We start from the raw sequence: 16,518 nt of genomic DNA, 5'->3' as shown, positions 1-16,518 counted from the left end.
ATCAGCCCCTCATTCTTACCCCCTCCCTTCTTGTTCCCCCCTCCCTCATGAACCCTTCATGATTTATAAATTATGATTGTTTTGTCATCTCTTATACTGTCTGACTTCTCCCTTCACCCACTTTTCTGTTGTCTGTCCCCCAGGGAGGAGGTTATATGTAGATCCTTATAATCAGTTCCCTCCTTCCAAACCCACCTTCTTTCCACCCTCCCAGCATCGCCACTCTCACCACTGGTCCTGAAGGGAATCATCTGTCACAGATTCCCTGTGTTTCTGGTTTCTATCTGTACCAGTGTACATCATCTGGTCTAGCCGGATTTGTAAGGTAGAATTGGGATCATGATAGTGGTGGTGGGGCGGGGGAGGAAGCGTTTAAGAATTAGAGGGGAAAAAAAAGAATTAGAGGAAAGTTGTATGTTTCATTGTTGCTACATTGCATGCTGACTGGCTCATCTACTCCCCAAGATCCTTCTGTAAGGAGTTGTCCCATTGCCTACAGATGGGTTTTGAGTTTTCACTCTGCACTCCCCTTCATTTACAATGATATTATTTTTTGTTCTTTGATGCCTCATATCTGATCCCTTTGACACCTTGTGGTCACACAGGTTTGTGTGCTTCTGAGCTATATGGTTGCTTGTTTACCTTCAAGCCTTTAAGACCTAAGACGCTATATATTTTGATAGCTGGGCACCATCAGCTTTCTTCACATTTGCTTATACACCCATTTGTCTTCAGCAATTATGTCGGGAGGGTGGGCATCATGGAATGCCAATTTGATAGAACAAAGTGTTCTTGCGTTGAGGCATTACTTGAGTGGAGGCCCAATGTCCATCTGCTGCCTTAATACTAAACCTATAAATATATGTATGTAGCTCTATCATCCTATATAAATATATTTACATATGTACATGCCTGTATTTAGACCTCTAAATGCCCTTTGCCTCCTAGTCCTTTCTTATATTTCCTTTTACTTTCTTTTTGTCCCACTATCAAGCTCAGCCTTCATTTGGGTTTCAGTAATTTCTCTCAGTCACATTGCCCTTGATGAATCCCCACCAGGCCTCTCACACCCTCCTTGCCACTAATTTTGGATCACTTGTTGTTCCCTTGTCCCTGGGTTGGTCAACACCATCTCTTCTTCCCCCCACCCTCCCCACCCATGTCCCCCTTGAACCATTGGTCCCATTGTTTCCTCCTCCAGACTGCTCATCCAGCCTATCTTGTCTAGATAGACCTACTCTTTTTTTTTAATCACTCATTTGTTTTATTTTTATTTTAATAAATTATTTTATTGGGGACTCTTACAGCTCTTATAACAATCCACAGATCCATTGTATCAAACACATTTGTACATATGTTGCCATCGTCATTTCCAAAACATTTTGTTTCTACTTGAGCCCTTGGCATCAGCTCCTCAAAAGATCTTTCTTCTGTTTCTGATGGTCTTTGAAGACTGGGACAAATAAGGGTCGTCTGATTGCAAATGTTGCATGATTTCCATTCTTAATACACGGAATAGGTCATCCCATCAGCATTAGTAATCTTAGAACATGTATAGCTACGAATGGAAAAAAGAAAGCAAAGGGTAAGTATGGGAGCCAGTGGAATGCTGTATTTTCACTTGAAACTGGCTCTGTATTAGCTCTTGTTGTGCTGGCAACTGGATTCACTCTGAAACTTGGTACAAAACTTTCATTTTGTGTGGGAGAAGCCAATGGATCAGAATTCCCACATGGACACTTTGTGGGAAAGGTTTCAGACTCAGAATGGATTCAAACTACGGTCAAGAATTAATTGCTAAACAAGTTAGTTTAACATAGGTGTCTGGATGAGCTCATGTCCCAGGACATTTTAGTAAGTTGACTAGGCAGCCAGTTCTTTGAAGATAACTTTCATCACTCCCTGGAAAAGTGTTTGTTCGCTTTCACTAGCCCTGGTGGTATGGGGCAACTAACCACAAGGTGGGTGGTTTATATGCACCAGCAGCTCTATGGGAGAAAGCTGACGTTATGTGGCCTGGCTTAGAGAGCAGTTTTACTCTGTTTTACAGACTCACCGGGGCCCTGGTGATGTAGTGGTTGCCCGAGGACTTCAATCTGTGTCGTCAGCAGTTCAAAACCAGCAGCAGCTCCAAGGGAGAAAATTTGGGCTTTCTACTCCCATAAAGTTACAGTCTCAGAAACTCATAGGGGGTTGCTATCAGTCAGCCTTGACTCAATGGCAGTGAGGGAGGGAGACAGAGTCATTTCACTAGGCACAATATGGAGCCCCTGGGCAGTGCACATAATCCAACTTTCCACTACTTGTCTGAACATTGGGAGCTCAAACCTACCAGGCTTGGAAGGTGAGGCTGGCAATCAGTCTCAAAAGTTCAATACTTGAAAACCCTCTGGAGCAGTTCTATCCTGCACATTATGCATAGAATTGACCCAATGGTAGCTAGCACCAGCAACAAGCAACAGTTATGTGTGTGTGTGTGATAGGTAGGTTTATTGTGCCAACCTGGATAATAGGAACATGTGGATTTAATAAGGTTGAAGTTTGATTGGAGGGCAAAGAGATAAATGGCTCGGCAATCCCCATCTCGCTTCTCTTTCTTGCTCTCTGGTGACCAGACCAGCATGCAGCTGCTTTAGCTAGTTTTCTGCCTCAACTTGTGAGCTACATTACCTGTGGGACAGCCAACCTGTGGATCATGTCGCTAGAGCTTGAGGTTCCTTTGACACCAGCTTTGCCATATATTTTTTATTTTAGGTTTGTGAGTCTGGGTTGACTAGAGAAATCCATGGACATTCATATGTGTGTAACAGAGAGTTTTACATCAAAGAGTCATTGAATATTGAAAAAATGCCCCAGCCCAGTCCAGATCAAGTCTATAAGTCCAATTATTAGCCCATATGTCCGATACAAATTTATAAAATCCTCTTCAGACTCACAAAACACATGCAATGATGCCAAATGCAGGAAGAGCACAGGCTAGTGGGTGGGAGGTCTTGTGGATCCAGTGGCGTTGTAAGCATCTCAGCACTGGCAACAGTCTCCATGTGGCTCCTCCAGCTCAGGGTACTAGCATAGCTCCATATGTCTTGTCAACTGGAATGTCTTCCAGGGCATCAGCATGTGTCCCACCTCCAGTGAGCTATTTATTTGCTTTGGACCTTCAAAGGAGGTCATCGAGCTGAGACCTGACTGACAGGCTAAACTCCACCCCTTCACTTTTAATCCTCTCAAATTGACAGCAGATTATGTAACTACCACAGTTTATCTTATAGGATTAGTGACTGACTCCAAAAGGGGAGCAGGGAGCCCCATATGTTGATGAGTGGGAATTGTCATTGTCGTTGCTGTGATTAGATGCTCTTGAGTGTCCTCTGACCCATGAGTCCTAATATATAGCAAAAGGAAACACTATCCAGCCTTGGCCATGTTCACAATGATTATGTCTGAGCCTGTTGTTGGAACCATTGTATCAATCCATCTCATTTCTGGGCACAGGAGGGGCACAGGGGGCTCTCCGTCAGGAAGGTTGAAGAATTTCCAACTAGCTGCTACCATCACCCATAGGAGTGGAGATGAAGAAATGACACCATGTGTCCTTCCTGATTTGTGATTTGTGACACTGATCTGTGATTTGTGACACCATACCATGGTGATGCCACTGTCTGTCCGGGCCCCTTTCCTGAAATATTGGTGCTGTTGTCAAATCAGTTGATCAATTCTATGTTACATAAGATTACACATTACCTGGTGAGTGAAGTGTTAAAGACTTTTCTGAGAAAAGGTCATTAATTAAAAGGCCTGTAAATCAGATTATAGCCAATGAGGCCTCAGTGTGGGCATGGCCTTCTCCTGAGAATTCTGGGAACTTCTGTATTCCTCCCTGGAGGTGAGACACACACTCTGTTCCTGAAAGATATTCCTGTTGACAAGCCACATGGAGCTATGCTGATGGAGCCAGTATCCTGGAGTTGGAGGAGCCAGGTGGAGACCCCTGCCAGCGTTGAAATGCTTCCACCACTACTAGATCCACAAGACTTCCCACCTACTGGCCTGTGATCTTCCTGCATTCAGCATCATTACACGTTTGCATGAGTCTGAAGAGGACTTTATAGACTGGTAGCAGACATATGGGCTAATATTGGATTTATGGACTTGATCTGGACTGGGTTGGGATGTTTTCTTAGTGTACAATTACGCTTTATATAAAGCTCTTTCTTATACACATATGAGTCTCCCTGGATTTGTTTCTCTGATCCACCTGGACTAACACAGCTGGATACCTGGCTCTGGGACCAACTCCATGGGGAGCATCAGTGATGGTGTACAAAACACACAGTGCCCTTGAAGGCCACTGGCCAAAGTCACTAGGGAATTGATTTGTGAATGACTCTGACAGCGTTCTGCAGCACTCAAATACATGACTTTGAGGTTTCATACTGAAGGATGTCAAGGTGGAAGAATATAGGACAGGCTAGGAAAGAGCGGATAGCATCCTGCGATGGGAAAGCTGTTAAGGAGAAGATGGAAGGCAACTTCCACCATAGAGAGAACATTTGTGTGAACAGCTAAGCCTGGAAGGAGCATTTTTGACGACTTCGAGATACTTAATGGATCTGTAAACACACCAGCTTGGCTTACTGGGGTCTCCATGTGGCTTCTCCAGCTCAGGACACTAGTGGAGCCCCGTGTGTCTTGTCAGCTGCAATGTCTCCCAGGGAGTGGGCATGTGTCCTGCCTTCAACCAGCTATTTATCTCCTTAGCGCCTCCAAATAAGGTCATCAAGCTCTGCGATCTTACTGACAAACTAAATCCACCCCATTCACTCTTAATCCTCTCAAATTGACAACAGATTATGTAACTCCCACACCAGCCAAGGCCAGAAGACCTTGCTCTGGAGAGAACTGTATTCTCTGAAAGAATTGGACAAACGTCTTCAGATGCTGGCTTTTCAGAGCCACCAGGAAAAGTGAGGGTGATTTTTATGCATTTATTTATCACTTAGTCTGGGAACCCATACCATCTGAGGGTGTCACCGTGGTCTTCACAGAGGTAGAATGGAAGACACTGAGCTCTGGGCAGAAGAACCTGTATGAAGAGGTGAGGCTGGAGATTTATAGGGTGTGCCTCTCTTCTTGCCTTTCATTAATTCAGCCTGTATGGATTGGCCACCAACGATGTTCCCCCAGGGCATAGGGGGTGGGGGTTAAACACTCAACTGTTCCCCCTAGCCAACTCTGTCGAGTAAAATTGTAGTAGTCTGCTTCCACAAAAATTTACAGCTTTGGAATCCTTATGTGGCACTCCACATTTAAATGTAGGACTGCTATGGGGTGAAATCTATTTACCAACAATAGGTGTATTTGATTTTCTATGTGTTCAGTGTTTCTGGGTGATGCAAACAGTTTGCTATCACCTATTAAGCTAAAGGTTGGTGATTCGAAGTCATTCAATGACAGCAGAGGAAAGGCCTTGAAATTTGCCTCACTAAAGATTACAGTCAAGTAAATAAGGGAATGGACTCCAAAAATTCTGATAGAGAAGTTCTATTCTGTAACATGCTTACTATTTCTGAACATTTCTCTCTCTCTCTCTCTCTCTCTCTCTCTCTCTCTCTCTCTCTCTCTCTCTCTCTCACACACACACACACACACACACACACACACACACTTTTTTAATTAATTGGGATTCGTACCTACCGTATATACTCGAGTATAAGCCGAGTTTTTTTCAGCACATTTTAAATGCAGTTTTTGTGGTAAAAGCAGGTGCCTCAGTAGATATTCGGATCAGCTTATACTCAAGTATATATGGTATATCAAATCATTCCTTAGTTCAATCACATCCAGCAGAATTGTACATTTGCTACCACAGTTTCCAAACATCCTTTTTTATACTCATCACCCCTTCACACACACCCCCACCACCTCTGTGTCCTACTCCCCCCAAAACCCTTATTCCACTTGCTGACTCTATAGGTTCATCAGTTGTGGCAGTTACATAATCTACTGCCAACTTGAGGGAAGGGGTGGAGTCTAGCCTGTCAATCAGATCATAGCCAATAAGGACTCTGTGTGGGCATAGCCTTCTCCTGAGGATTGTGGGAACTCCTGTCCTCCTCCCTGGAGGTGAGACACACACTCTGTCCCTGAAAGATATTCCTGTTGACAAGCCACATGGAGCTATGCTGATGGAGCCAGAATCCTGGAGCTGAAGGAGCCAGGTGGAGACCCATGTCAGTGTTGAAATGCTTCCACCACCACTGGATCCACAAGATTCCCCAACCCCCATTGGCCTGTGATCTTCCTACATTCAGCATCATTGCATGTGTTGCATGAGTGTGAAGAGGAATTTATAGACTGTCTCGGACATATGGCTAATATCGGACTTAAGGACTTGATCTGGACTGGGCTGGAATGTTTTCTTAATATACAGTTACTCTTTGATAGGAAGCTCGTTCTTATACACATATGATTGCCTTTAAATTTGTTTCTCAATCGACCCGGACTAACACATCTGTCCTGGTTTGCCAGGAGCCTTCTAACTCATGAGTTAGAAACAGCTTGATGGCAACGTCCTGGGTCATGTTTGCTCTGTTTTGTGTTTACTGTGGGCCAGATAAGTTCTAGACCCAGAGAGCATGTTAGTAAAGGAACCCGTACAAACATTCCTCACTGGGCTTACCTGAATGTATAAGGAGACACACACCAAACAGTAAATGTTTATATACGATGGCACTTCAGAAAGTGTGGAAAACTGCTGGTAAAGACTGCCATCTCTTTCTCCTGTCATGTGTATGGTGGGTTCCAAATGCCTACCATTCTGCTCGCAGGAGAGCACCCCACCGCTGTGTCACCGGGTCTCCCTGAGAGCCGTCAACAGAAAGCGGAATTGATAAAAATAGAAACGAAAGCAGTCATTGGTGGGAAAGCCAGTTCTGCTGTATACATGCCAGTTACAAGTGTGCCATCTGATTCTGGTCCATGGTGGTCCCACCTATGCAGAGGAGGCCCCTGTTCCGGAGGGGTTTCAAAGCTGTGGTCTATGGGAAGCACATCACCAGGCCTGTGTTAGGAACTGCCAACCTCTCAGCTAATTGTCAGCTGCTTAACTGCTTGTCTGGAGGAGGAGGAGGAGAGGACGGGCGGGGGGGAAGCTTTCTACTGCCGTGAAGAGTTAACAGTCTCGGAAGCTCGCAGGGGCAGTTCTAACCTGTTTGATAGGGTATCTATGAGCTGGAATAGACTCGATGGCAGTGAGCTTGCGGGGGTTTGGGGCGAACCATTTGTGCCCCCCCAGGGGCTCCAGCAATCAGAGGCCGTCTGTCACGAGAAGAGGCAGACAGTCCAGCCTACTCACTCATCGTTGCTCTAATGGAAACCTTTCTCTTTGCAACCGAGCCCAAGTTTACTCCCGTTCCCCCTGTCTGCTCCCACCCTCCCATCAGCAGTTCTTCAGCCAGCAGGTGCTTCCATAGATACGCGTGCGATCTGTTACATCCAACCAAGCGGCTCCAGCCCAGGTCATCAAAAGCCACCAGAACAACAGGGTGCTAGGCAGAACTGCAAGGGCGACAACACAGAAGGCCAGGAGAGAGAAGATGCCTCCACGCCCTTGTTCACGAGGACAACCGAGAGCGAGATTTCAAGGGAACCCTCCAATCCGGCCCTGAGAGCGTGAGCAGGTCCAAGCAAAGGCCACACAGGGGTGGGAATGGAACCCAAGTCAGTGCCGAAGATGCAGTCTGTGTCAACTTATAAAGCATGGAAGGAATTTACAAGCTCAAGGTTTGGAGCAGTCAATCATAGAGAAGACCCGACCAGACCGTGGCCTGAAGTCAAATGGCATCGCAAAGCAGAGGTTCCCTCCTTTGGAGACGGCTCCGTGTTTGCAGTGAGTGTGAGTGAGGTTTTTGTTTCAGGTCACCCACTTCATCACACAGCAGAGGACACACTCAGGGGAGAAACTCAACTGTGCATGCACTGTGGGCCCCCCTTCACCTGTGGCGTTCCAGCCCCCACAATCCAATGGGTCCAAGGGATGGTTGTGTCATTGAGGGGTGAAATGAAAGAGACATCAGACAAGATAAAGCATGCGAGGGCTCACCTGCTGGACCTTCATGACTTCAGCAGCCAGCTCCACACACACAGAATATATTTCCAACTGCGGCTTATAGACAGGGGGCATGCATGTCCCCCTAATTACAGGTAATCACCTATGCAACAAAGTGGGCTGTACCCTAGCCCTAAAGGTCCCTGAGTACATAGGGGGAGTAACCTAACACCAGTGCTGGGACAGGTAAAGGGGGAAGGGCTGGCTTTAGAGCCTGGAGAGAAATAACACTGCGTCTTCTCCTATACGTAAAGCTGCGGCTACACAGAGAATCAGCCATGTGCTTGCAGGAGGGAACAGCGTTAATGATGAGGATGTGACTGGGACTCACCTGCAACTCACAAGGGTGAAGGCCTCCCTCCACCCCCAGAGACCCAGCCTGCCAGGCTCCTTAATAGAGGAGATCAAATGATTCATCTATATACACTCTCTTCCAGTTCTCTGCCCCCCCACGTTCACCCAGAAGTCAAACCTCCGTATCTTCAGGAGGACTCACTGGGGGAAGTCACATGTGTGCAAGGAGTGCGGGGTGGGGGGAGGGGGGTGAGGAGGGGCGAGGCTACAGCCAGAAGGCACAGCTCATCACATGCCAGAGAGCACACTCAGACTCGAAGCAGAGAGTGTTTGCAGTGAGTTTGAGCGGCCCTTTCCTGCAAGGCAGTCTTCCCCCCCACCCCCCTGCCCTGCTAGAGTCTAAAATGGGACCTTGCAAAGTTCCCCCTCTTCGCCAGAGAGAACACCTGGAGATGACGTCTACCCGCACAAGGTGAGGCTTTATGCAGAATGCATACCGCCCTCGGCACCACAAGACTCACTCAGGGGAGAAGCCATTTGTGTGCCAGGCGTGGGGGTGAGGCCTGATTCAGAAAGCACAGCTCATCGGCCGCCAGCGAGCACACAGAGGTGAGAAACCACGGGCTGGCAAGGAGCGTGGGTGAGCTTGGTCCTGTAAGAAAGACCCCCTGCACCACCAGACGACACACTCAGGGAAGAAACCTTGGGCAAGGAGTGTCAGCGAGGTTTTGTCAGAAGTCAAGCCTTCGACCCCTGAAGATAGACTCGGCGTTGAAGCCTGACCTGTGCAGGTAGTGATGGACGAACCGTTTCCTGGAAGTCAATTCTCGTTCAACACCAGAGGACACACTCAGGAGGGAAACTTATGTGTATCTGTGTGTTGGAGGTTGGGGGGGCATATGTGGACAAATTCTTTATTCTTATACTTAAGAAGCCTGGGAGGCCAACGTTCTGGGTGGAGGGAGGCCTTCACACTTGTGAGGTAGAGAGGAGCCCCAGTCACAATGTCATAATTAAGATGAATCCCCACAACATCTTACAAGCACGTGGCTGATTGTCTGATCTGGCTGCCAGCTTTATCTATGGGAGCAGACTGTTGCTCTCCCTGCTCAGGGGATGGTCCCTCCCCCTTACCTGCCCCAGCACTGGTGTCAGGTCACTCCTTCACTGAACTTAGAGACCTCTAAGGTTAAGGTACTGCTCACTTTGTTATGTAGGTGATTACCTTTCAGTAAGGAGGCTTTCATGCCGGGGACATAGAAGCTGGTGTAAGAATACATTTTCTCGCTCTCTGTCCCAGACCTGGTCCTTGATGCCATGGCGGAGGTGAGCACCCCATAACTTCTGTCTGCCTCTTCACTGCTTCCCTTCAATGACACAACCGTCCCTCAGGACCCATCCAGATGTGGGCTGGATCCCGCATGTGTGTAAGTTAGTGTGGGTGAGGCTTTAGCTAGAAGTCTCATCTTAGGTCCCACAGGACAAACTCAGGGGAGGAGCCATAGGTGTGTGGTGAGTTTACTGTGGGACAAATAACATTCTAGACACCAAGAACATGTTAGCAAAGGAACTCACTGGGCGTACCTGAAAGTATAAGGAGGCACACAACAAACAGTAAATGTTATAGACGAGCGGTTCTCAACCTTCCTAACGCTCTGACACTTTTATACAGTTCCTCATGTGTTGAGGACCCATACAAGTATTTTCGTGGCTACCTCATAACTGTAATATTGCTACTGTTATGAATTATCATGTAAATATCTGATATGCAGGATGTATTTTCTTTTTTAGAATTTCTAATTATTTTAAAAATCATTTTATTGGGAGCTCATACAACTCTTATCACAATCCATACATACATCCAGTGTGTCAAGCACATTTGTACATTTGTTGCCATCATCATTCTCAAAACATTTGCTTTCTACATGAATCCTTGGTATCAGCTCCTCATTTTCCCCCTCCCTCCATGCTCCCCCATCCCTCATGAACCCTTGATAATTTACAAATTATTATTATTTTATCATGTCTTACACTGTCCAACGTCTCCCTTCACCCACTTTTCTGTTGTCTGTCCTCCAGGGAGGAGGTTATATGTAGATCCTTGTAATCAGTTCCCCCTTTTTAATCCACCTTCCCTCCACCCTCCCGGTATCACCACTCTCACCACTGGTCCTGAAAGGATCATCTCTCCTGGATTCCCTGTGTGTCCAGTTCCCATCTGTACCAGTGTACATCCTCTGGTCTAGCCAGATTTGTAAGGTAGAATTGGGGTCCTGATAGTGGAAATGGGGTGTGGAGGAAGCATTTAGGAACTAGAGGAAAGTTGTATGTTTCATTGTTGCTACACTGCACCCTGACTGGCTCCTCTCCTCCCTGAGACCCTTCTGTAAGGGGATGTCCAGTTGTCTTGGGTCCCTAATCTGCACTCCCCCTCATTCACAATGATTTGAATTTTTGTTCTTTGATCCTTGATAGCTGATCCCTTTGACACCTCGTGACCATGTGTGATCATGGTGTGCTTCTTCCATGTGGGCTTTGCTGCTTCTCAGCTAGATGACACTTATTTATCTTCAAGCCTTTAAGACTCCAGACTCTATATCTTTTGATAGCTGGGCACCATCAGCTTTCTTCACCACATTTGCTTAGGTGAGTATCATGGAATGCCAGTTTAATAGAACAGATTATTCTTACATTGAGGGAGTACTTGAGTGGAGGTGCAATGTCCATCCCGCAGGGTGTATTTTCGTTGTTACAAATGGAATATCATTAAAGTGTAGTGATTCATCACAAAACAATAGTCATTATAGATTGTGAAATATTGATTTCTAATGACAAATCAATGGCATTGTGTCTTGAAGCATGTTGTAGCATAGGTAACAGTCTTCATGCCGGGGACTCATACGTGGGCATATCTGCATGTGGACGGACCTGCCTGGAGACGGTGTCTCAGTTCTAAGAGCATCAGAAATCTGTGTTTTCTGATGGTGACATTCCGGGTGGTAGTTGTACGTGTTGTGAGGTGCTGACACCTCAGTTCAGCCTCAGCCACCCTGGGTATGTACAACAGAAGAACACACTGCCTGGCCCTGCATGATCCCCACAATGCTCATGTTTGAACCCACTGTTGCAGCCACTGTGTCAACCATCTCATCGAGAGTCTTCCTGTTTTTCACCGACCAGCTACTTAACCAAGCATGGTGTCCTTTCCCAGGGGCCAGTGTCTCCTGATAACGAATGTCTGAAGTATGCGAGACAACATCTCATGCTCCTTGCTTCCAGAAGTGCTTTCTGGCTGCATAGTCCATGGTACTTCTCACCTTCTTCACCGGTACCACAATTCAAACGCACTCATTTGTCTTCGGCTTTCCTAACGCAACACCCAACTTTCACAGGCATATATATAGGCAATCTAAAAGATCATGGCTGACTGATGGTGCCCAGCTATCAAAAGGTATAGCATCTGGGGTCTTAAATTCTTGAAGGTAAACAAGCAGCCATCTAGCTGAGAAGCAACAAAGCCCACATGGAAGAAGCACACCAGCCTGTGTGATCACGAGGTGCCAAAGGGATCAGTTATCAGGCATCAAAGAAAAAAAAATTATATCATGGTGTGCTCACCTCCCTGATACGATCGCTGAAGCCAAATGGGTGCATAAGCAAATGTGGTGAAGAATGCTGATGGTGCCCAGCTATCAAAAGATATAGCATCTGGGGTCTTAAAGGCTTGAAGGTAAACAAGTAGCCATCTAGCTCTGAAGCAACAAAGCCCACATGGAAGAAACACACCAGTCTGTGTGATCATTAGGTGTCAAAGGGATCAGGTATCAAAGAACAAAATATCAAATCATTGTGAATGAGGGGGAATGTAGATTGGGGACCCAAGACCCCAGCTGGACATTCCCTTATAGAAGGGTCTCAAGGAGGAGACAAGTCAGTCAGGTTGCAGTGTAGCAACGATGAAACATACAACTTTCCTCTAGTTCCTAAATGCTTCCTCTCTACCCCATCCTCACTATCATGATCCCAAATCTGGGGATGTACACTGGTACAGATAGGAACTGGAAACACAAGGAATCCAGGACAGATGATCCCTTCAGGACCAGTGGTCAGAGTGGTGATACCAGGAGGGTGGACGGAGGGTGCGGTGGAAAGGGGAAACTGATTACAAGGATCTACATATAACCTCCTTCCTGGGGGATGGACAACAGAAAAGCGGGTGAAGGGAGACATCAGACAGTGTGAAACATGAAAATATAATAATTTATAAATTATCAAGGGTTCATGAGAGGGGAGGGAGGGGGAAAATGAGGAGCTGATGCCAGGGGCTTACGTGGAGAACAAATATTTTGAGAATGTTGAGGGTAACGAATGTATAAGTGTGCTTGACACAATGGATGTATGCATGTATGGATTGTGATAAGAGTTGTATGAGTCCCCAATAACACGAATTAAAAAAAAATACCACGGTTGGGGTCAGGCCCACTTTAGTCCTCAAAGTAACATCCTTGCTCTGTAGAACTGTAAGGGGCTTTGTAGAGCACATTTACTCAATGCAATGCGTCCTTGGAGTTCTTGACTGCTGTTTCTATGAGCATTGGTTGTAGACACAAGGAAAGATAAAAATCCTTGACATCTTCAACCCTTTCTCCATTTATCAGGACGTGACTATTGGTTCAATTGTGAGGGTTTTGGTTTTTCTTTACACTGAGTCGTAATCTGTACTGAAGGCTGCAATCTTGACCTTGATCATCAACAAGTGCCTCAAGCCTTCCCGTTCAGCAAGCAAGCTTGTTGAGTCAACGGCAGAGTTGCTTGGTCAGCTTGGTCTGTGTTCTCTTTACGTTGTTCCTTTGACACAGTTCATGTTTCCGAACTGTCACATAGGCTGCCTGATGTGAGCTGTCCCCAGCCAGCCAAAGTGACCAAAGTGTTGGATTGTTAGGCCCACCAGGGCCTTAGGTAAGTGGATAACCCCATCTTCATTTCCCCTCCTTCCATCTTCTTCCAAGGTAAAGTCTCTGTTCCCTACCTTGGCTAAATCAGCAAGTGTGGATCCAGACTTGAAACTGGACAGGCTCACCTGAGGAAGCAGGGCTTGGGCTGTCACTACTGGAGCTGCTTGTTTGGCTGCTGGTCTGTTAGCTCGAGAGCCGCCACAGAGGGCCCTGTAAGGTGCCCAGGCATGGGAGCCTCACCCTGAAGGAGATACGATGAGGACTATATCCCTCACTTATAAGAGAGGGAATCTGGAAAGCTGGTATTCCATGGCAGGAAAGTTAACTTCGGTAAGTTAGAGGTCAAGTCCAAGTCCATGATCCTGCTTTAAAACTCACCCCCACAGAGTGTCCCCTTAACAGCTATGCTGCCTTAAAGTGCGCACGTGGTTGGTTCTGTCTCCTTATAAGCAGACATTACAGGGCCGCCGCATTAGGAAGGTTGAGAACCACTGTTAAGTGAAGTAAGCCAAGCATAAAGGGACAAGTACAACATGCATCCGCCAGGGCAAGCTTAAAAAGCACAGTAGGCATAAGGTCAACACCACTCAATGCACACATTCCCAGGCCGAGGTCCAAGCCCTGTGGCAGGGGTCAGGCCCAACCCAGGGATGAAAATGGCAGCGACTCAGAAGGAAGGGAAAAGAAAAAGAGGCTGAGGGTAGTGGGAGAACAAGGCAACAACCCACCCACGTGGAAGGTATTTTGATGTCTCCACTGGAAATGGAGTGAGGGCCCAGACCTCATCCTGGTGCTCCAAGCCATGGAGCAGTGAACTCATGGAGAGGTCTGCGGGCCAGCCCCAATCCCAGCTGCACTGACCCCCTCCCCAGAAGAACGCACTCCAGAGGACAACGCTGAAGATATCACCAGGGAGAGTGAGGGGTCTCTACTCAAGTCCTCCCTCAACACAAGAACCCTTTGTTCTAATAACCTGGCATTCTGTGATGCTCACCTTCCTGACATGATTGCTGAAGACAAAATGGGTGCATAAGCAAATGTGAAGAAAGCTGATGGCACTTGGCTATTAGAAGACCTAGCGTCTGGGGTCTTAAAGGCTTGAAGTTAAACAAGCGGCTGTCTAGCAGGGAAGCAACAAAGCCCACATGGAGGAAGCACACCAGTCTGTGTGATCATGAGGTTTTGAAGGGATCAGGTATCAGGCAACAGAAGATCCAAAGCAAACAATTATATCAATGCAAATGAGGAGGGTCCGAGTGGAGACTCAAATCCGATGTGTAGACAATTGGACATCCCTTCACAGAAGGGTCACAAGGAAGGAATGAGTCAGACTTGGTGCAGTGTAGCACTGACAAAGCACACAACATTCCTCTTTCTTTTTTAATTAGTCATTTTATTTGGGGCTCTGACATCTTACAGCAATACATAATTCAATTGTATTAAGCACACTTGTACATCTGTTGCCATCATCATTTTCAAAATATTTTATTTCTACTTGAGCCCTTGGTATCAGCTCCTCTTTCCTCCCCTCCTTCCCCCACCCCATTTCTTTAGTTCATTAATGTTTCCTCCACCCCAGCACTGTGACCCAGTTTTATCTTACAAATCCGGCTAGACCGGCGTATGTGCACTGGTACAGATAAGAGCTCTCGACACAGGGAATCCAGGACAGATAAAGCCCCCAGGAACAGTAATGAGAGCAGCGATACCATGAGGGTAGCGGGAAGTGGGGGGAGAAGGTGGGGAGAAAGGGGAAACTGATGGAAATGATCAGCGTATAACACCTCCCCACCCCACCCCGGGGGACGAATAACAGAAATATGGGTGCAGGAAAACAGCAGACCATGTAAGATATGAAAATAATAATAATTTATAATTTATGAAGGATTCATGAGGGTGGGGGAGGGAGAGAAAAGAGAGGAGCTGATACCAAGGACTCAAGTAGAAATAAAATGCTTTGAAAATGATGATGACAATGTATGCACAAATGTGATCAATAGAATTGATGTATGGATTGTGTTAAGAGCTGTAAGGGCCCCCAATAAAATAATTGTTTGAAAAAGTGCAGTTAATTCTAGGAACATTCTCAGGCTTTTCAGAATCCACATACATGCATAAATCCTTTCCTGGAAGGAGGACGGACCTTTGTCTGCTCTCTGCTGTACAGCAAGAGCCATATTCAGACATTTTTGTTCAGTTATCTGCGTTGTCATTTCTGCTAGAATACATCTTTTATAATGATCTTCATTTCCCCCCATATTTGGGTTCCACCTGGGGTCCCAGATATTGGCCAGGGGGGACTTGAAGAGCCAATCCACTCTTATTTTAGGATGAAAACATAATGTCATTCAGAGAATGATAGATAGACTTTGTGTAGCTGTAACTTAGCTAGAGATCCTCCATCGCGGTGACCCTGCGCTAACCCCCTTTAACTTGTCTCACAGTGTCCCGTGATAGGATCCAGGCATGAATTCTTGCTGGTATTAGCTAAGCCAATGCCCAGATTCTTATCTGAATGGTACGAATCTCTCAGGCTTCCTCCCTCCCCTCACCAGGGGCCAGGACCTGCATACCTGACCTATCTTTCAGAGGTTTAGGGTCTCCAAGCCAGCCCTGGGAGCTCTGTCTCTCGTAACCTCTTTGTTCAAACAAACCGTTGTTTTTCCTAGCTTGTTTTGTCAAGCCAAGAGATTCGTGTGTGTGTGTGTGTGTGTGTGTGTGTGTGTCTGGAATAACTCTTTCCCTCAGCCTGGGTCTAGACATCCTGTGAGGACCAGGTGACGGGGAGTGGGGGCCCTTTGGAGAAAAGATTTCCCTGTTCTCCTTCCCATGAGTGTGAAAAAAGAAAAAGAAAACACCTTACAATCTTTTGAATCTAAACAAAATAATTAAAAATCTTTAGAGTGTACCTGGTTTCTGTGATCTGGCAAGGTGACCAGGCAATAAGGGCCCTTTCTGTGCCCATGGGACAACAAACCCGCAATTATTTTAGGATTATAACTGCAGTTTAATAGTTAGAAAAAACTATATACTTTGATTGGCTGTAATATAGCTAAAAAATCATCCACAGCTGTGACCCTAAGCAAAACCTACCCTAACTTGTTTCAAGAGTATCCTGTGATAGTGGCCAGGTACAAATCCTCATGGGGACCAGCTAAA

This window comes from Tenrec ecaudatus, chromosome 18, assembly GCF_050624435.1.
Source record: "Tenrec ecaudatus isolate mTenEca1 chromosome 18, mTenEca1.hap1, whole genome shotgun sequence".
Taxonomy (NCBI): Eukaryota; Metazoa; Chordata; class Mammalia; order Afrosoricida; family Tenrecidae; genus Tenrec; species Tenrec ecaudatus.
Note: the sequence above shows the minus strand (reverse complement) of the source record.